The sequence below is a fragment of the Pipra filicauda genome, unplaced genomic scaffold, assembly GCF_003945595.2.
Source record: "Pipra filicauda isolate LSUMZ 115617 unplaced genomic scaffold, ASM394559v2 scaffold66_size7647185_pilon, whole genome shotgun sequence".
Lineage (NCBI taxonomy): Eukaryota > Metazoa > Chordata > Aves > Passeriformes > Pipridae > Pipra > Pipra filicauda.
In genome coordinates, this window is record NW_024104831.1 from 1,968,397 (window position 1) to 1,990,954 (window position 22,558).

A 22,558-nucleotide genomic window follows, 5' to 3' on the forward strand; every position below is an offset into this window, starting at 1 on the left:
AACCAAAGGCAGGAACCACCCTTATTTTAAACTCAGACAGGCTTTGCCATGGCAGTAAAGTGGTGTTTCCTAGGCATCAAGGAACTGGCAGAAACTCATCAAACTCAAAAAAAAGCCCAGCAGAGGTTTGCCAGTACCTGGGTACCAGGTGCTACTGGACCAGACTAGGTGGAAAATAAATACGAGTTGGTTGAAAATGAAAATTCCTTACAGAAAAGGGTTTGGATGCCTTTTTTGACATTAAAAATCTAGAAGAATTTTTCACTGATCAAAACTGTTTATTTTTATTCTCTTTGAAAAATAGTGTCCTGCTTCTCTGGCTTGAAATTATTTTGTATTTTTGGAAAAGAAGCCAACTGAAACATAAAACTTATAAATACTCTCACAAATGAAATCTTTTAGGATGAGATAAGTATAGTGCTTCTTAGGACAAGACTTTTAGTTAAAGAAATATCTCAGGATTTCCAGTTGGATTTTTGCATGGTCTTTTTTTTTTCTTCAGAAATGTGGATATTGTTACGGAGCAGAAATCTGTTTCCTTCCTAGTATGTGTCCAGGGTTTTCATATCCCCCAAATGTCTTTTCTGGGGCTTTTTCTGGGCATGATCATTACGCTCATTTTACAAACTGGAAGCCAAGGTGTAGAGCTGCCTTGCTAACCAGGTTGGTGGCAGAATAATTGTCCTCAAACTACATTTCTAAATGCAAATACTAGCCAGTCCTGCCTGGTGATGCGCAAGACCTGTCCTGCTCCCTGCTGTATAAATGCATTGCAGTCCCGTAGAACAGTCAAGCAGCAGTGCTTCCTCCCAGCTTATATTTTCTCTGTACAATAGAGGTTCAATTTAAATAAATGCCTTATTTACATTCACAACTGTAAAAAAATTGCCTACCAAGGCCCAGCGTGCCGCTTGGTGAAATCACGGTAACATTGAAATCATTATTCTGACAGGAACCCAGCCAGCCAGACGCCTACAGAAGCGCTTTTCCTCTCCTTCACTCTGGGAAGCACGGCCCGCAGGCCTCTCCAGAAAGCTCTCCAGCTCCATTCATTTATTTATTTGCTGCATCGCCAGGTCACTAAATTCTGGTTTCTGCGGCCCAGGGCGGGGGGAGCGAGCTGCCGGGGCAGTGGGGAGGCCCTGCCAGCAGCGGCAGGGGGGAGGCAGCTGCAGCTGGAGCTGAGCCTCTCCCCAGGGAAGGGGGGGCCATCGCCACACATCCAACACCACCAGGGCTTCCTGGCCAGTCACCTCGTCCCAGTGTTTACATGGACTTGCATGTAAAAAATGGGACAGCGCCGGCCTGGCTCTGCGTGGATCTGCTCCTGCTGCTTCACGTGTGATGGGTAGGATTTGGGAAGAATTTGCACTTTTTTTAATTTTTAATTTAAAAGTGTCATGTCATTGCAAAATAGGAAAAGGAAGAAGAAAAATGTGTCTACAATGAGCATCACTCTGAAAGTCACATAATCTACAAGGCATTGTTAGCCAGTAGCTAATTATTACCCAGCTCTTCTCCCATCCCTGCTTATTAGGAAAGTTTAGATATTAGTTCCCATTTGCTGTTCAGAATAGCACAGATGGAAGGAAATGAATATGCCATTTGCTTTTTGTGACCTCAGGGGAGTGGAGCAAAATATGGATGTGAAAACATTGCCAGAACCCTGAAAGTTATATTCTTTCATTCATTAGTTTTCCTGCTTCTCTATTCCATATGCTCTCCTTTCCTTCGGTTCCATGGAAAAGTATCGACGAGCCAGACGAGTAATACAATTAGAGCTTATGTATGACCTGAATGGTGTATGTGGCTTGACTGGCCTGTTAGCCAGGGTGGCTGCTGTATGGCCAGAACAGCACAGAACAGCACAGACTACAAGCATGAAAGTCCATAACTCTCTTATCCTCCAAAACATCTTTTGACATATTATTTGTGGATTAGTGTGTATGAATGGTTCAATACAGTGAGAAGTCACAATGAATAAACAGAGGGGACCAGATTCCTTGTAAGGATGTACACATGGTTCTCATTTTAAGGCCTGAACCAATCCACTTAAGTTAATGTAAATCCTTCTCCAGACTTCAATGGGAATCTAGCCTTTCTGGCTAGCTCTAGTAAAGGACTTAGGCACCTAAGGCAGGATGTAGGTGGAACAGCATCCAAAAGCGCTCTCCAGAAACCTGTGCTTGGCTGCTGCCTAATCCTGGAGGCGCCTAGTCTTGCAAGGCACTTCCCTTTTCGATTTTAAAGTTATGTAGGTGACAACAGTCATCCAGATCATATCCAGATCAGCCTGGTCTGAGCAGCTCATCAGCCAGTTCTTTCCTCAGACTGGTCTAAAGCCAGGAACTAAGCAGAAGATGCCTAGGACTTTTGAGGGCCACATCTGGTAGGCATTTTCAAAGCATCCTAGCATACAGTGATGGATCAAATGCTCTTCATATCATTCTGCTTTAATACTGAAATGTCAAAAGGCATTTCTTCCAAACCAAATCTGAGAAGAACAGAAGAAAGACTGCTTTTTTTGGTTGGTTGATTGGTTTGGGTTTTTTTGTGAAGTTAAAAAGAATAATATGATGTAGATAGGAAATATGTTTAATTATTCACATTACCTTTTTTCTCTCTGATGCGCTTAGAGGGTATTTTTAACTCAACTTTGACTGGGCCGAAAAACAGTCACCTCATCCCTAAACAGTCTCATGTCTAGGAATGTTCACATTCTCTAAATCAAGTTGAATGTCAAACAATTAAGTATGGATAATTTTTTCTGCATCTAAGTTTGGAAACAAAACCTTCGGTCTATATTAAGATTGCAACTTACTAATAAAAAGGAACACTATTTGCAGAAGTCAGCTGCTTTTTGCACAGGTAAAACGTGGTGCTTTAGAGGCACAGAGGAATGTTGTGTATCACATGAAGACTGCAAGGTGGAAGTGTTAATTCTGTGTCAGACGTTTGGCAAAACAGAAATATAGCCACAGAAATAGAACATTTTCAACACATCCTGCTTTGAAAATAAAATTACTTGGCTTCTAAGTGGTATTTTTTCATTAAAATAGAGGTTTTACTGTGGTATTTATGTGTCAGGAGGAGCCCATTAGTCTACGATGATATTCTTTTTCCATTGACATTATCTTTTAATTATATCATTCTGAGCCACATCACTAGTGGAGGATCAATTTTTACAGCCCAGTTTACATATCGCTTCAGCATCTAATTCTGAGGAGGTGTTACACACTTTGAGGTTTCTGCTTCCCTTTTTTAAAATAATTTGGAACTCATGACTGCTTAAAAAGGCATCAACAAAGGTGCCTGTCTTTCCTTTGAAGTCATTTTTTGCGGAAATCACAGTCACTGACCAAAAGGTTTCAAAAGATTAAATTGTGCTTATTTTACGACATTTTAAAACAGCAGGGTTAAATGCTGGGCCAGCTGCCAGGCAGTCAGCAGCACCCATACTTTCATGTTCAGCAGCCAGACACATCTACAGCAGTTATTTCTGAGTAGTTATTCCTGAAATATGTCACTCAGAACAGCAGAGGAGATTTAGGATTTGTGCGCTTTGATGACGGGCTAATGAAAATGTATTTTATATATATGCCATGGGTGTAATGAATTTCAGGGTTAAAAAAAAAAGGAACGTAGTGGGCAAATTAGATATTTGTAATTCTCTTTGTCAACTCTGGCTTCACCCTATAGTTGGAATCAACTTGGAGATCCACAAAATCACGGCTGTCAGACACTTGTGTCCTGTACTTCACTGCTCACTCCTTTATATGGAGGCTGTAATGGACTGAGGGCTAGTTTAAACTTGTAGAACTGTTTCAGAAAGGGACACATAAATCTTGACATCTTTGATGAGGAACCTGAGGAGAGGAAGGACACTCAAACACTGTCCATCCTGGCCAGCAGTGCTGTGGGCTTAGTGGATCTTTTTTGAAGTTCAGCTCTGTTGCAGTCAGGAAGTGATTTGCCCCATTTTATAAATTTTCGTTCTGGTCTTTTCTTTCTAATCCTCATGTGATGCCTGGTTTCCCTTGCCTTGGTGTGTGTTTTTTTTTCATCTGCCTTTTTCCATTTTGAGGACTCACAGGCCAGACTCTCTGTGCTGGTTTCCGTCACTTTGTATTGTGCAGGTGTTGCAGGACGCTGTCTTAACTGGCCCCGGGGGATGTTCCCTGTGTAGGGAGCCATGCAGCTGGTGCAAGGTGGTATAAACAGCTCTTGTGCCAATTCTTCTTCCCATGCTGGCACAGGGAAAGACTGAGAGACCCACAGAAACGAAACAGAGTGTTCTGGGTTCTTAACGGGTACATCTCAGGGACTAAAACAGGCTGGGATGAGTTAGGGTGTACTTGAACTACACAAGCTTATCTAAGTTCTGCTGGGGCTCAGGCTGACAGAGGAGCAGTCGTAGAGCTGTGTGACCATAACCAGCTCCCCATCTCCTGCTCTGAGTGGATCTTGGCAGAATATGGACCTTTTATTCTTGTCCTGCTGGCTGGATGAAACCCCACTGTCTACAGATCAAAGGAGTTTGATGGACTGCCAAAAATAGTAACCTATACGTAAAACATGTGCTCCATTTATAGCGATCATTTGGAAAGTTTCCTGCTACTGCAGAAATTCAGATTACATTGATTTACTGTTCAGTACTGCAATATACTGAGAGGCTTTTCAATGAGTTCTATTGTATGCATTTGCAGAAAGGCTGGGGAAATTTCTTCCTTCCTTCCTTTCCCTTTGGTATATAATGCATAATCATGTGAAGTACATCTTTCTGAGGTTTTGTATACTCTAGTGAAGTGGGTTAATATCTACTCTACACTTTGAAAGACATTGTCACCTGTGCTGATGTTTTAGCCTTTGAAAATGAAGTGCTGTTTCTTTTGATGTAAAGAGCATCTCTCCAGTATTTATGGAATCATTTTATTTTACCTCTCAGTCTATAGGCTGTTAGCTACAGAATATGTCCCGCATGTTTTCAGGCATTTCAGTGGCTTTTGTGTGAACAGATCAGCGATTCACATGGCAATTAAACAGGAAGGTACACATGAGTATAGCCACCTTGTGTTTCAGCACTTGTGCCTATCTCTGCTGTGGGCAATACACTCTTTCTAAGCCTCATCTAAGTCCTGTTGGGCAAAAAAGCTACTTTCAGACTCCTTCCTAGAGGATTATTAATATCACTGAACAGCCATAAAGGTGCTGCATTTATAGACAGCCTGAGCTTAGGTGGTTATGACAAGGAAGACAGAATACATTGGGCTGTACGAACTGATGTGGACACTCAGAAGTAAATCAGGGAGTATAATAATGCTACATCCTCTACTGAGCCAGCCTACACAGACCCGGTCTCTGTGTTAACCAAACAGTATTTGATATCTAGCTAACAAACAAGGCTGAAAAGAAAGAAGAGCATCTGAAGCTCTTATGACTCATAAGAAGGCTCATTAATCCATGTACTCATACACGTATTGTGAAAAGAGTAAATTTACTGAAAAGCTTACTAATATAAGAAGAAAATAAAAGCTCAAGAGCGAGCAGGGACAGTTAACTGCTGGCCTACAATGTTTCAGCCTGTTAGCAAACAGTGATCCTCTTTGGTGGATGATAAAGAAGACAAACTTGGCCTTAATTTCATGACTCATATTACGGATAGATGTCATACCCTTCTCTCAAATAATTTATTTACCTAACAATATCCAGAAATGGCCTTTTTTCCTTTCTGGTTTTATTTTTATAAAGTGTTTTCCTTCAGACCCTAGCTGCTAATAGGCACCATAAGAGTTAATTATTCTATCTCTGGATACTATTAAATTCACCCCAATTCACTCCTCTGCTTCCCGTCTGTTAACGTCCTATGGATCAAAGCTCAATATAACTATTTTAGGCCAAGAGTTCAAAATGCTACCATTCATATTATAACTTAACAGGAAAGCATGAGTTACTTTTCCTCCTGATAATTAATACCTTTCTCAGTTATGGTGGTGGTTCTTTTGTTTGATTTTTTTTTGTTTGTTTGTGTGTTTTTTTATTTTATTTTATTTGTTGGTTTGTTTTTTAAACGGAAGAATTAATTTGGATTTTCCTGTTTTATAGTCCTAATCTCAAAGATTACATCAATCTGTTTTCATGTATCTGTTATGTGTCAATCATTTGAAGGACAAAAAATAATTAATCTAAACACACTGAGTAAGAAAAGCGTAGATAACATTTCTGAAGGAAACGGGTTTAGAATGGCAGCAAGAAAAAGGAAAGCCTTTCCTCGGCTATTTTTCTCTACTTGTGAATTAAAAAGACATTTTCCTTTCAGATCTCTGCAGAATTATTAGCAAGCATTCCCAGTATCTGCTCCATTTGCGACCTGAGGGCTTTGCACGGAAGGAGCTGTTTTAATCAGCGTTCAAACGGACACCCTCCGCCGCGGCTCTCCCTGCGTTTCTGCCTTCCCCGAAACGTGCCGGCCGAGCGCTGGACTTCACCCTGCGATCGCTTCGGTGTAAATGTCCGCCAATCTGCCCTCCACATGGACACTCGCGGACGCTCCCCACGTTTTCCCCGCTCCGGGATCCCGGCCCGGTGCACGGGCGGCCGCGCTCGGGCGCCCCCTGGCGGCCCCGCTCGGTGGCGGCGCGGGCCGTGTCACTGCGCCCGCAGGGCCCGGCTGCGCTGCCGGGCCGCGGCTCCGCGGGGCCGTCGCTCCTTGCTGCTTTGGGAACGGCGACCTCCTGCTTCCCGGCGCTGGCCTGCTGAAACGGTGAGGGTTTGCATGATTCTGTACCGCCCCAGCCGGTTCAGGGTGACGGGAAGGAAAAGAGGAGCTCGGTACAGGAGAGTGCGCCCGCGGTCGTAGCGGAGGCACCGGTGACACAGCCCCTTTGGAGGGCAAGGCTGAAGGAGCTCACGGGTTTAGCCTAAGTGACAGCTCCGGCAGCATAGAATTATTAATTAAGAACTTGCAATCTCTCAATACCTATACTCAAGGTGGGGTCTCCCCTGGAATACTGAATCCACCTCTGGGGTCCCCAGCACAGGAAGGATATTGACCTGTTGGAGTGAGTCCAGAGGAGGGTCATCAAGTTGATTAGGATGGAGCACCTCTCATATGAGGAAAGGCTGGGAGAACTGGTATTATTCAGTCTAGAGAAGATAAGGCTCTGGGGTGTTCTAATTGCGGCCTTCCACTACCTGAAGGGAGCCTACAAAGAAGATGGAGAGGGACTTTTTCCAAGAGCATGTAGTGACAGGACAAGGGGTTGTGGCTTTAAACTGAAACAGAATAGGGTTAGATTAGATATTAGAAAAAAATCTTTACTGTGAGGGTTGTGAGCCTCTGGAACAGGTTTCCCAGAAAGAAAGATCGTAGATGCCCCATCCCCAGAAGTGTTCAAGGCCAGGTTGGATGGAACTCTGAGACAGCTGGTCTAGTGAAAGATATGCCTGTCCATGGCAAGGGGTTTGGGACTAGATGATCTTTAAGGTATCTTCCAACCCAGGCCATTCTATGATAGGTATTTTAATATTTTCATTGTAAAAAGCGCGTTAAAAGCCTGGGCTATGTAATACTCCAGCCTTTGTATCGTGGTTGTGAATACTTCTTCAGAAATAGGGCATTAGAGCAGAAGTGTAAGATGAGAGATTGCAAATTCATAATTAATAATTCTATGCTGCTGACAAAGTATTTACCCATGTCAAATACCTACCTAAGTTATGTTGTTTATAAAACTAATTCAAACATCTTTGATCTCAGCTCACACAAAATTCCGTCAGATGGAAGTCAAACACTTTGCAGAAAAAAACATGCACTTTTGAGGTAGTGTTGCTCAAACTGTGTAGAGGAATTGGCATTGGCTCCAGCTCAAGGACTGACACGTCCCCCTCCATCAGCCTCCCTCTCCTCTCAGTTTCACCCACAGCACCAGCCCTTTCCCTGTTCTAAAGTTGTTGCCCAGGACTTTTTATTAGCCATTTGGCCCTGCTCAGCTGTACAGCATGAAGAATGCATACTTTTCTTTCTACTTAGTGTTGGCTTTATCAGTAAAATTTATCTGGAGTTTGATGTTCAGAGGGGTGAAGGGATGATGGGAGGGGGGAATAGCCCAGGCCAGCTGTGAGTATACTGACTGCTCATTTAAGCAAAGGCAAGGGAAGCAGTCTGGCTGCAAAAAGTAAAATATTACAGGCTATATCATAAGGTTTAGATGTGAACATACATACACAATGCTTCTTTCACAGGATTCCTGCTGTAAATTTTATCCTTTACTGGGTGATTCAATCCTCTGTAATGAAAATGTTGCCCCACTCTGAACTTTCCTGATGCTATTTCTTTCCCAAGAATAGTAATAACAGAAACTAAAACAAAAGACAGAAGAAAACATACTCCATCTTGTGTTAAAGGAATCTTTCTTGGAAAATGAAAAGCCTTGGTACCACTGGGATCGGCCCTTCAAAGCTTCTGAAATTTTGCCACGGCCACCACATCTGCTACAGAAATTAATTTGATACGGCACTGCATTCCTTTTATGGTTAATTCACACTTATCCAGTGGGTGACCTATCCAGCCTGTAGATAGGTAGGGCAGTAAGTGTGAAGTCACCTGAATCAAGAAGCAGTATGGCTATATTTGTATCGTCTATATTCCCTAGTTCAGAGAGGTGCCATGTTGAAACAACAGCTGTTTTTCCTCTCCATCTTGTGAGCTGCTGTAAAATAAGTTTTGCACTGTTTATGTTTTTGGAGGGCCAGGGTACCCCACTGGTAACCTTGGATAACAAAAACCTAATTAATGTAGCCCTGGATAACAGAAACCTAATTAAACCACAGATGCCATGCACCCATGAAAACGCCTGGTGATAAATCTTTTCCCCATTGGCTGTTATGCTTCCAAATTTGCTGCTTCTCTCAGAGATGTTATTTATTTGCTTTGTGCAAATCTTTTTCATGAAGCATGTCTGCTTCTTTCTAGACCTTTGTTTGCAAGGTATGCAAGTATTAATGCATGTGTGCATACAAATTGCTCCCTAAATTCTTAACTAGCTTAGGACACTTCGTACTCTGATTGAATCCTGACTATGTTTGATAAGCGGACAAATTTCTAGAAACTTTCTGGTCCATGTTTTAACAATGAATATCATCATGCAGCTTGACAAATGCCTACTTTTTGAAGAAAATGATTCTATCTTACATAGGAGGATACCCCAGAGGTACCATGGCTTTTCATTTTCCAAGAAAGATTCTTTAGCGCAGTCACTGTTCTGCTAGTGATACATCCCCAGGAACTCTACTAGAAACCTAGAGAATTGGAAAGTATTCAATCAACATATCAGTTTATTGCTAAAGCAAGATCATATTCCAACAGAGAGAATATGAAAACCAATACACCAATAGACCACAGTCTTTTATTAACTACTGAGTGTTTTAAAACACAACAATGTGCAAAGTCTTTTTGCAAATTGAGTGCCAGGCTTCATTTTTGGAAGCTGAATGTTACTATTTTGATAGATATTAAAAGATTCAGTTCAGTAAATACAAAACTGATATATGTGCACCGGTACAGCAAATTCTAAAAATGCATGTGATGCACAAAGAACCCAGACTATTTATTCTTCAAGTATACTTGTTTGGTATGTTGTATGATAGCTGTTAGGTGTGCTTAAAGAATTATTTTGTAATTGCAGTCTCACAGGATGTCCTTTTGTTTTTCTGAGGAATATTCCCCAGTGTTTCTCTTTTCATTTAGATGCCTAGAGCATGACCACAGGAAGACATTATTTCCCCCTTTCATACAGGAATATGTATCAACATAAGACCCATGCCATGCTGTTACACTAACAATTGTTCAGTAATTTATTTCCCTCTTGTTTCTCTCTTTCCAGTGGAAATACGTGATCCAAATCTGAGCGAACTGACTGCAGATGTTTTTGTTGACTTTATAGACTTTGATTATATCTTTGATACAAGAGAATCCGCCCTGCAGGACGGGAGTGTAATTCCATCAAGGACTTCTGGTGACCTCATAAACCATGAGAGCTGGCATTGACTTTAATGGGCACCACGTGGTTAAGTTCCCATGCATCATTTTGAAAATGTAGGGCTTCATTTGATATTGCAGAAGGATACCAGACCTACCATGTCAAATTGTTTCTCTTTCTTCTTAAGGAGCCACCCGCTTTATGTTACAGTCAGTCCTTTTGGTAGCAAATGAAATATGCCATTCTGGAAAATTAGTATTTTCTCTGGCAAAATGAACTTGAAAAGTGTGTTTCATAGAAAAGCACATATTTGGGTTATATTCTTTTAAATAAACTTTCTAAAAAGATGGCAGTAAATTCAAGGAAAGGTGTGGGTTTTGCAGCACTGGCTTTGCTTGCAAACTGGTTTTGCTTGCAAATTTCAAAGTATGAGACATTTCAAAAAAATTTGTTAAAAAATATAGTAATAGAATTGTTATGGGTCAGTTGAAAAATTAGACCATGTAAAACATGGTTTAAGTTAAGCTAAGTTAGCTCAAATTAAGAGTTAGAAGTTACCTAAACTAAACCAGTTTAACTGTATTCAGTGCACCCATTCTAGGACTCTGTTATTAGGAATTTCCAGGGATTCAATAAGGTTGACTTGAAGTTTCAAATTGTGAAATTTGTTCCATCACTTTTGTAAGGCACTTGGAGATTTTCTCCTGCCTTCTCTCAACCTACATTTCACCTGTTGAAACCAGTATACACCCATTGTCCATACCTATGAAAAGTTGTTGGATATCAGTCTAAAAATAAGGTCTGTCAGCACAGCTCTGATTCAGGAAAATGTGGTAATAAAGACATAACCTAAGTGTGTCAGCTTAGCTTTTTTTATCATATATGACATCAGTATATAACAAGGAGATACTCTAAAAATTGCTCATCATGATGCTTGCATACCAGGAAAGGATCTGTCCTTCCTAATTCTGAGAGTACAGATCAGTGAACTGCCTAATCTCTATTTTTATTTCAGCGTTATAAGTAATTTTATTCCTAGATTGGTCCATAAATAACAAAATCTTTGTTACATGGCTAGATAATGTTCCTGTATTGTATGTGTAGGATATGTTATTTTTTATTCAGCTTCAGCTAACAAATCACCTTGATATTAAAGGGGGGAAAAGGATACCTTTTAGACAGATTATTCAAAACCTACTTACTTTGGCCTTTCTACCACCTTAATGTGAAGTCCCCAGTGTGTGTTGTTCTCTGGGATAACTTCTGAACTATGTGCATCACTGCTCCCTATGCTATATTGCAGTGAGAAGTACATTTTTTCACCATGTGCATGGCTCATCCATAAGGTATAGCACTCCTTTTAGTAGTTCTATCCCATGTCCTAGAGCTAGGTGGAAAAATTGCATGTCTTAAGTTTAGTTTAAATGTCTTCTTAAAGAATGGTGACTGTGGGTGTGTGGGAGAAGGTTGGTTCTCCACTGTTGGTGTCATGGTACAATTATGTAGATTTTGTACAACAACCTCCTTCTTAATGGTGCTCAGAATTATCCCAGTTGTAATCTCATAGCTGAGATAGTTAATAAATTATAGGCATAGGGAAGGCTGTGACAGTCTTGGGATGCAACTTGTACAGTACTAGGTTAGATAGTTTGTTCTAGAGGAGGATCCCTAAGGCTTGTTGAATAAATAGATGGATCTTCTCTCTACTCCATGAAAAATTGTATATGTTTTTGGTTTGTTTGTACTACTTTCTCCACATGAAACGTGTGTTTGGTCCAACAATTCTGTGGTTTCCTCACTTTGTGATAATAATTAACACCCTCACTGAAGTCTAAGCAGTGATGACATTTGTTTAGGGGCCTGACTCTGATTTTTGTTGCTGTTTTGCCTTATGTTACTTTCAATATGCAATTGAAACCATTTTGGAAAAGGAAAAGGTTCAAAGATTGTTGGTTTTTTGATCTTACTGACTATATAGAAACTCTTTCAATATATCCTTCAACTCAATATGTCCTTCAACCTCTGTGAGTGGACAACCTCTCCAGCGCTGTGGGTCTGGGTTGACAGTAGCAAGGTGAAACTAAAGTGAGCTATGCAGGGGTCTAAAGCCTCCCTTTTTTTTTTTCCCCTCGAAGAAAGAGAAAAATAGATATAATTAATATAAAAGTAAACCAGTCAGAAAGTAACTGTTGTTTATGAGGTAAATGTGTTAGGAGAGAAAAAAAGAAAGGATATCTTAAACCTTACTTTAGAGATTCCTGAAGCTTTTGGGAAAATTTATTTTAAGAAATATGACAATGGTTCTCTACTCTCCTCAATAATCTTGTAAAAAAAGATTAATAGCTTTGGAGTAGATATACATATTTTGAACTTCCTTTCTGGACAGAGCACAAAGAAAACCTGGCTTGTTTGTGGTTGTAGAAGAATCATAGGTGGCTTTGTATAAGAAAGGCAGGTAGCTGCCAGGGACACACAAGCCTCCTTCCCTTTCCCTGTTCTTTTTTTGGTAATAAGTTTTTTCAATATGTTGTAATTTTTTTCCCCATTTTTCCTAAATAAAGTGAAATGTCAAATCAGCAGAGAATTAAAATGTATTTATAAAAAAACAACCAAAAGGGCATCTGATGTTTTACAGACATTCCAACACCTTCAGGAAATTTGAACTCACACCAAAGGGTCTGATATTCATTTGAATCTCCATCTGTGCTGAAGCACATGTGTGCACACAACACACATTGAACCACTACAGTGGAAAAAAAATCCCTGCTCTTAAATTATAGCAGCTCTCTACAATTCTTCTGTAACCACAAAGGCTTTGGTAGTTTTGAGACATTGCAGTGGCTTTGGGTGATCTGATCACAGAGCTTAGTTTTGTTAAAGAAATCCCTTTGCTGAAAGGTATGGAAAAGCTGTAGGAGAAACATGGGGAGCTGCAACCTCACATCATGAGGGTAGTTTGGAGTAAAGGGGAAGGGTTCAAGAAGCTGTTGTGACAGCAGACACCCTACAGCCAGAGTTAATGCTGGAAACACTGCAGTTTTAGTTCCCTCACCAGAAATCCCCATGCTCGCAGGAACGGATATAGTCATTAGTCCTCAATGGGAATATGACCTTTCCCTTTAAGTATCTGTGTGATGCTTTTGATCCTTTGACTCTCTCTAAGGGATAGATTAAATATGTGGCACAATGTCTACTCCTGAGTGAGGATTAAGCCTGGCTTTTGGAAGCAGAACTATATTGTCTAACCCATCGCCATTTATCATGTTCTCTGGGGACCTGTTCTCCATTTTTCTTCCCCTCCCCCTACACTTTTAGAAAATCCTCTTCTCTGGGGTTTAATATTGATATCAGCTGCATTGGCCTTGGCTTCATTGTAGTTCCTTCTGATTTTACACTGAACCAGGTCTTATGTCTCAGATATCTTGTTAAACAAAGTGCTATTTTGAGGCTCAGCTCTCATGCACCCTGCACTTCCCTTAGCACATTTTTGTGTACGAATTTTAGTAATAAATACCTTAAAATGATTTATAGTTTTGTATCACTGTGTATTTCAATGGAATTCCCTGAGGATAAACCTTGCCTTTTAATACTTGTATTCAGATTTAATGAAGCAGTGAAGCATATGATTACCTTCAGGACCTGTGTAAATCCCATTAACTTCAATTAAACCCAAGAACATGCTTTGGTGCTTCACTAACCAGGGATGCTTAAGGCTAACATGCCCATAAATGTTTTGCTGAATCAAGTCTTAGTGTTTTATCCATTTTTATTCCTATTTCTCTTTTACTCTGTCTGATGATATAATAATTTTGGTCTTGTAGTACCCTTACATGCTGCTTCCAAGTAAGAAGCTACAGTGGGACTGAAGGTCTCATTCAGTAGAGGATAAAATTAATCCGTTCTGCAGCTGTGAACCAGAGAAGCACAGCAAGCTTCCCAGTAAAATGAAAAAGTGATGGTATGCCACTCTGGCTCATAAAAATGTAATTTAAGCATTGCCCTCTCAATAAAAATATCACATTTAGGACACAGTAATCCCCTTCTGAACCTTATCTTACTTTTCAACAGCTCTTTGGACTCTTAGAATTGATGCACTTTGAATTTCCTGTTGGTCAGGTAGCATGACTTCCTGTAGCTCCCTCCCACAACCCCAGCTTTGCGTGTCATTCTAAGCAGGCAATATCCAGGCACAGGCAGAAAGCTGACTCCTTGGTCTAAAATTCAGTACATTCAGGAGCTTTAAGGTACTTAGTTGGCAGACTTCAGAACTACTACTGCTCAGAGCTGTGGCCTTTGCACATATTGCACCAAAATGAGTGAAACTTCAAAAATGCTTTTCAATTGTTTTCTCAAGACTCCTGCCAGAATCTTTGCCTTCTTTTCATACTTTTTTCTTTTAATGAGCTCCTGATTTATGACAAGAAATCACCAGACACCTAGGTTCTCTGGGCTTATTAAAACAGACAAATTCTTTGGTGTTAGAAATTCATCATAAGAACATATATTTTTTCCATACTAGATTAAATTAATGCAGGCAAGTGCCCCAGTCCTCTCCCAGCTATGGTCTGGAGGTATTTCAGCACAAGGAAAAAATAACCCTTTCCAGTTCCTGGCTCGATAAAGCCAATGTTTTCACTGGAGGCAGAAGGATGATTCTTTTCTTGTCCCCACAGTATTCTGCATTTTATCTATATCAAAAGATTTACTTCCTCTTCCATATCCTCTTCTTATATCTTCCAAATAGGAGTCTTCTTCCTAGCTTCCGTGTCTGAGTTGCACTGGTGATTTATATGCTCACTGTCTGTTTTCACAATGTCTTTCCTGGCTGTCTTGTATCTCTCCCCTGTGGAGCACTGGGCCTTAAAATCATTGCAGTAAGGACAGGCAATCAGTCTTCTTTAGATACATATTGAATTTTACTGGTGCCTGAGCCTATAGAATGTGCCAATGTCTTTTGTGGTTCTGGCAGAGAAATCTCAGGAAAGTGTGGAGTTTTGGTTTGGATAACAGAGAAACTGTTTGGGACTTTTTAAAGCAACGTGTTCTTTATTTATTGTTCTTTTCATAAGATAATGCTGGGAATAGATGAGGAAGTTTCAGAAGGAGTTTTGGAACTGCAGGGTGGTGGTTCTGCTCAAAATCACAGAGCCTTATGTTAACTTCGGATTCTGTCTTTGGAAGCAGCCTCATTGCAAAGTGCAGCTCTGATTCATTCAGATAAAGGATTTAATAATATAGGAATGGCCACACCATGCAGCCCAAAGGCCTCTCCAGCTGAGCAGCCTGTCTCACAATAGCCAGTAGTACATGCTTAAGAAATGTGTCTGCCAAATATATACTGAAATTTTCAGTGCCAGTGCAAATTGGAGTCAGTCATGTGACATTTAACACTGTAGTTATTAGTCCTTGATTTTTTTTCCCCATGAATATTTCTAACCACTTTTCACACAATATAAAATTGTAGCACCTGCAATATCCTGTAAAAAGGATTCACAGAACTTGTGTGTACCTTGTATGAAGTGTCTTGAAAGAAGGATCTCTACTTTGGGCTTGCCAGCTACTATTTTATTTGATAACCTCTAGTTCTTGTATGGGAAAAATCCATGAACTGTTACTTCTATCTGCCTTCTTCTTGCCTCTTAGTATTTTATGAGACCTATATTACTTCTCCAAGCAGAACAATCCTGATCTGCCCAACCTTCTTCATATAGAAACTATTTCACACCTTTCTCCTTCGATGAAATTTATCTGAAACAATTCCAATACAGATTCTTGTCTGTATTGTATCAAATGTGCATGGTCTAGCCTCAGGCTACTGGTTTTTTTTTTTTTTTTTTTTTTTTTTTTTTTTTTTTTTTTTTTTTTTGTGAATAAAGACTTAAATATTAACTGAAGCAAGGTTTTCCCTCTCGTTTCAGAAAAGCTGAATGTTCCAGTCACAGAACACATGGCTTCAATGGATCTTTTTTTAAACAAAGGATAGCAGTATTTAATATCCAAAGAAAAGATAGAAGTGTCTGGGATCACCTCTGTAGCCAAAAGTGTTTGGCTTGGACTGTAGGCTGCCTGAATTAGCAGTTATTTCTTTCTGTCTGAAAGAGGTGATAAGGCCTTCTTTGCTTTTCTCTTTGAAAGTTCCTTACTTCATCCCACCATAGCATGAGATGTGAGGAGGGTAACAAGAAATATAGCATGGGACTGCTAAACAGCCAGCTCTAGCCTTAGCAATGACAAGTGAGACAAAATTACATAAATTTTATGTTCTGCCTGAAAAACTTGGGTTCGATTCACTTGCCTAAACATGCATGGTTGGCATCATTTGAGACAAAACAGGCTACCTGGGACACCTATATGGAACTTTCCTGTTAAAGAAAACTTGTATCTTTCTGGAGTGACTAGTGTGCTGACTGGGTACCTTCAGGGCTCACAAATACCATAAAGTACATGTGTTTGGCAATTTTATTGCACATCTCATTTCTTTCATTCCAGTTTTCATTGTCTGTGCCTCGCAGATTTGTTTTAATTTACAAGTGTAGTTACAAGTCAGGTAAAACACACATTTTGCTACAATTCTGTTTATTTGTAAAGGATGTGCACAAAATCCCATTCCCTAAGAAAACAGTAGAAACAACCAATAACATTTTTAAGTTACTTGCAATGTCTCATTTTCTTTCAGCACTCAGGTCAATATTTCGTATTTCTCCTGAAGTCTACACTCTTGTGACTGTTTCCTCTAAGACTCTGTCTTATTTGTTTTGATGATCTTAAGGCAGTCGTTCAACCCTGCATAAGATTCAAGAATTTTACATCCACTTGACTTTGACTAGGATTAGACCTTCCAATACCCTTGGATATTGTTTTCTGCCATTTCCAGGTATCTCTCTGCATAAATATATCTTTCACTTAACTTGCTGAATACAGAAACATTACATAGATCAGTGATAACTGCAGCTGAACAAGACAAAAGACTAAGAAGTCCGATAAGATATACAGACATCCTTTAGCACATGTTAGTTGCCAATGAAATATGAATCTATTTCAAGACTCACTTTTATTTTGTGGGTAATTGTACTAGATTTAAGTTCTCTCACCAATTCTTCCTTTTCAGCTCAGAGACTCCATGTAAACAGCCATTAAAATTATGTGGGTTGGAAGGAGCCTGTGGAGATTGTGTAGTCTAATCTCCTTCCAGGTAAGGCAGGCTACGCAGGACCTGGTGCAGTCACATTTGGTGCATCACCAAGGATGGACACTTTACATGCTTTCTGGCCAACTACTCTAATGTTTGTGGGTTTTGTTTTCCCTATATCTAGTCAGAATTTCCTGTGTTCCAACTTATGCCTCTTCCTTCTTGTCTTCATGCTCTGCCCCTCTAAAAGCCACGCTGTCCTATAAGAAACAAACAGGTTACCAGTCTGGGTACCTGTGATTTTTATGAGGTGATTGTTATTACTGTAGCCTTGCATGCAGATATAGGTGTATTAGGGAGGGTTCGGAACATACTGAATCTTGAAAACCGTGACACCATTGCAAGCTCAACAAAACTGATATTTATTACTAAGAGGTGGCCAACAAAACAAACGAACCCAAAAGGGAGGAAGGAGGAGAGAAATAAGCCCCCAGCATGACCTCCCCAGTTACCCAGCTGTTGCCCATAAAGTTATCTTACCGACCTAGCATGCCTATAATTACGCATAGCAGAGGCTGCATCCTTGGCGAGTCAGTAAGTTCACAAACTGGCAGGCGTCCCCGCCAAAAGGCAACGTTGTCCTTGGTGTGAAGCTAGCTCACCTCCAAGAAAGCACTGTCTGCTTTTATACAATTAATTGAGTGACCTCAACCTCCCAGGTGTGGCCAGCACGGCCCAGCCAGAGGCCCTCAGTCCCACCTCCCGGTTATGTACGTGCATCCCTTCAGCGCATGCGCGAGAACTTTGGAAATCCCCACACGCACGCGCAGTATGCCTTGGGCGTCTTTTCTAATTGAGTCGGGGGTCGAGCCTTCCGCTCTTCCTCTTCGATTTCTCCTTCAAATGCCCTTGGCAGACAATGAACCAATAGTAGAACACCAATTGAAATAGTTTATACAGAAGTTCTCCCTCCAAGGACAAATTCACTGTTTTATCAGTGAACTTGGTAGGGAGAATATAAACTACTACAGTTGGCTGGGGCCAAAAGACCAAAAGTAGCAGCATAAATTCACCCTGCTACATACAGGGTTTGAATGATCTCTTGTGTAATTAAAATTTCTACCTCAAATTCTAGCATTATCCTTTAAAATTAAGCTTTTGAGACATAGTTACATCTTGTATAAAGACTTGAACTTAAGAAATACAGATTTCTTTGAATATTAATTAACTCTTGCTCCTTTTGTATTCTACGTTTGCTCACTTCCTTGGAAGTTTTTAAGGAGAACTGGTGAACAAGTTGATCAGGCAGATGGATAGGCAAGCAGCACTATTACAGATGTTTTAGTTTTGGAAAACCAAATTAAAATGCTAATTTTTCATTCAAAAATGTATGTCTTTAAACCCACTTCTTAATAAAAAGAAACTGATGAATTTACTTTTTTTCTAAAAAATTCCTCTTTTCAAAGTGCAAAATTGGTATTAGGTTTTGCAGTTTTTAAGGACGTATAACAGAAGATTAGACTGTTCCAGAGAAAATTATGAATTCCTGAATGGGTTGTCTCTACTGCTACTCTGTTGCTAACCCTGCACGGTTTTGTTGTGAGACAATTACTGATCTCCAAAAGAGCAGCTGGGCATGACTTGGAAACGAGCAGAGACCATGGTCCATTCTCAGTAGGCAGTTTTGGAAAGTAAAGAGGGTTTGGATAGATATACACAGTCTATTCCATATTGTTGGCCTTAATGGGAAAGAATAGTCATTTTCCTGTTAAATTTTACTTGTACAGACGTTGACATCTTATACCAGATAGAAATAAAACAACTCAATTCATGTAATTTATTATACATGATATTATATAATTTATTCTTGGTGGTTCTATTTTAGAGAGTGTCACAATTCCCAATACAGAAGCAGTGACTCAATTTCTGATCTTCACAGTTTATTCCTTGTCAACTGCAGGTCAATGATGGCAGTGCTCACTTTACTTTTCTCACCTTGCCGTAATTAAAAGTAGAATTTGTTTATCAAAGGTCTTAAATCCTTCTTCTCAGCAGCTAGTAGTTGCTAATTCATCATCTTTGCTAGAATAGGAATGAGATATAGAATTACATTTGTGGAGAGTACTGAACAGTTTGAATCCAACACCAGGAACTAGTTTCCTAAGTCTTATTCATTTGGCATCACAACGAACTCTGCATTCATTCATGCATTGAGCAGATGTGTTGTGCATCTGAATGTCTAGTCCATGAAGATTTAGAGACTTGGGTACCTGGGTACCATCTGTACCATTTAGGGCCATCACTATTCTTTTTGGATCTAAATTCCAGATGTTTCAGTAGGGTAAAATTATAATTACCTTTAAGTGTTTTTCTTCTGATCTGTATAAGAATAACTAGTCCCCTAAGTTAGGTGTCTAGATTCTCAGTACACAGGTGTTTCAAACCATTATGTGAAATAGTTAACTAGCTGACCAAGGAAGCACCTAAAATCAAAAGGAAAACTGAACTGCCCAGAACAAATGACTAGGTAGTATCCATTTCCTGAAGATCAAACGATGCCTTTAAAGTATGTCCAATGACACAAGCAGATCCTACTTGAGTCTTGAATCACTGCAGAGTAAAAATAGAAGATAACAATGTCTGCTTTTTATACATGGTTATATCAATATGCAGCAAATAATGTCAAATCCAGGGATAAGAATTACTTCCCCAGTGTTGGCAACGTTGAAGGCAGCACGTGTTATTGTATTTTCAGGGAGACACGTCTTGCTGGTCTTGTACCAGCTGGGTTATGTCCCTCAGGAGATTTAGGCATACCTGTGTGACGCAGATGTATGACAGAGTGCAAGCTAAGAGGAACAACCAGGAGATGCAGCGGTCTGTGCCAGTTTGAGCAGAAGGGAGCACAGAAAGGGACAGAAACTGTGGAGGATGGTGTACGCATACTCAGCAATGGTGGTGACCTCTCATGGAGTAGAAACTAAAACATCTTCCTGTGGCATCAAAGGAGGATACAGCTCTGCAGGTCCATGGGTGAAGGAATGCCTCGTTGAGGTGTCCTGGTTTCAGCTGGGATAGAGATAATATTTTTCCTAGTGGCTTGTACAGTGCTGTGTTTTTTATTTAATATGAGAATGATCTTGATAACACACTGATGTTTCAGTTGTTGCTAAGCAGTGTTTACAGTAAGTCCAGGACTTTTCAGCTTCTCACCCACCCCACCAGTGAGTTGGCTTGGGGGCACAGTAAACTGGGAGGGGACACAGCCGAGACAGAGGAACCCAGATAACCAAAGGGATATTCCATGCCATATAGTGTCATGCTCAGCATATAAACTAGGGGGAAAGCTGGCTGGGCACCACTGCTCAGGAACTGGCTGGGCATTGTTGGCAGGGGTGAGCAAGTTCATCACTTGTGTCATCATTGTCTTCTTCTTCTTCTTCTTCTTCTTCTTCTTCTTCTTCTTCTTCTTCTTCTTCTTCTTCTTCTTCTTCTTCTTCTTTTTCTTCTTCTTCACAACAGCAACAACAACCACCACAACAATAATAACAACAGTTTATTTATTATCATCATAATGTGTCCAGCAGGACCAGGAAAGAGATTTTTCCCCTGTAGTCGGCACTGGTTAGGCTGTACCTCGAGTACTGTGTCCAGTTCTGGGCCCCTCAATTTATGAAAAAATATTGAGGTGCTGGAGTGTGTCCAAAGAAGGGCAATGAGGCTGGTGTAGGGACTGGAGAAAAAGTCATATGAGGAGCAGCTGAGGGAGCTGAGGTTGTTCAGCCTGGAGAAGAGGATGCTCAGGGGAGACCTCATCACTCTCTACAACTACCTGAAAGGAGATTGTAGCCAGGTGAGGGTTGGTCTCTTCTCCCTGCAACCAGCAGTAGGACAAGAGGGCACGGTCTTAAGCTGAGCCAGGGGAGGTTTAGGTTAGACATAGGAAGAAATTCTTTACAGAGAGAGTGATCAGACATTGGAATAGGCTGCCCAGGGAGGTGGTGGATTCACTGTCCGTGGAGGTATTTAAGAAGTGATTGGATGTGGCACTTAGTGCCATGATCTAGTAGGCAAGGTAGTGTTTGTTCAGAGGTTGGGCTTGATGATCTCAGAGGTCTTTTCCAACCTAGCTGATTCCTTCCTTCCTTTTCTGTCCTATTAAAAAGTCGTTATCTCAACCCATGAATTTTACCTTTCTTCCAATTCTCTTCCCTTCCTGCTGTGGTGGTGGGTGAGTGAGCTGCTGTGTGGTGGTTACTTGCCTGCCTGGCATGATATGACACGGGGGCTGGAGAAGATGGTGTCTTCAGCTGCAGAAGGTGTGCAGTGGTAGAAGATCTGTGTCACCATGTAAAAGAGCTGCAGGAGGTCTACAGACTGCATAGCATCAGAGACAAGGAAAGGAGTTTGATGAGATCTTTTCTAAGACCTTGTAGCTGCAAGACCCTGAACTCCAGCTGTATGAAGAGAGGGGCAGGCAGAGCCAGTGGTGTCAAAAACCCTCACGATGGTGAAGGCTGCAAGATTCTGACTTCTGGTATCAGGCAAACAGCTCCTGCTCTGCCTGCAGTTTGGCAACTACAGATCAAGGTCAGTGTTCTGGTTGCAGACAAGGGGCTGAGAGGTGTGCCTGAAGCACAACCCAAGCTTGCTGAGCCTTAGCCCCAGCAGCACACAAGACAATCGGTACACTCAAACAGAAGAAATTCTATTTAAATGTAAGAAAAAACTCACTGTGGTCAAGGTAGTCAAACACTGGAACAGTATGCCCAGGAAGTTTGTGAAATATCTATGCCTGGAGACATTTCAAACTCCAGCTGAACATGATCCTGAAAACCTGCTCTAGTTGACTTTGCTTTGAGCACAGGTTCATAGTAGATGATCTTCTGAGGCCCCTTCCAACCTCAGGAATTCTGTTTCTCTTTACCATAGTGGAAGGTTGTGAAGACATATCAAAAGAGGATAAATTAGTCAATGAGGAGCGATAAATTATGAGCTTCTGGTACCCAGACTAGTTCATTAAGAGGTACATATGACCTGTGTATTGCTGTGCAGGCACATTCATATGTGGAAAACATCTAGTTTTGGATCCAGAGGGAGCGTAAGGAAAGTCTAGTCGAGGCAGTTCTAGCCATAAATGTGTGATTCAAGAAACACATTTGAATATTGCAAAAGAGAGCACTTGGGGTATTTAGTCACCACCTAAATTAGGTGTAAATCAAATTTTTTTCCATGATTTTTTAAAATTTCAGTTCTTGAATTTTCTGTATATCCATACTTTAATTGCCTAAGATGCTCACCAGTTTCCGTCTTCAGGCTTAACCATGCACAACCAACATAGAAGTGAAAAAGTTCACCTCCACCTCCAAAAGAGATTTTTTACTGTCTTTCTATACATTCCTACCTTTGAGGCCACATAGTTGCTGTTGTTCTGTACCAGCAGCCCTGCATTCTT

At 40.6% G+C, this 22,558-nt stretch overlaps 1 long non-coding RNA gene across 1 annotated transcript; it reads left to right on the top strand.

The window, feature by feature from the left end:
* The first annotated feature begins 6,635 nt into the window (after positions 1–6,635).
* On the top strand, positions 6,636–10,832 carry LOC120324723. Its single transcript, XR_005566241.1, has 2 exons — positions 6,636–6,760; positions 9,879–10,832. It is a non-coding gene; the product is annotated as an uncharacterized LOC120324723 (long non-coding RNA).
* The last annotated feature ends 11,726 nt before the right edge of the window (positions 10,833–22,558 follow it).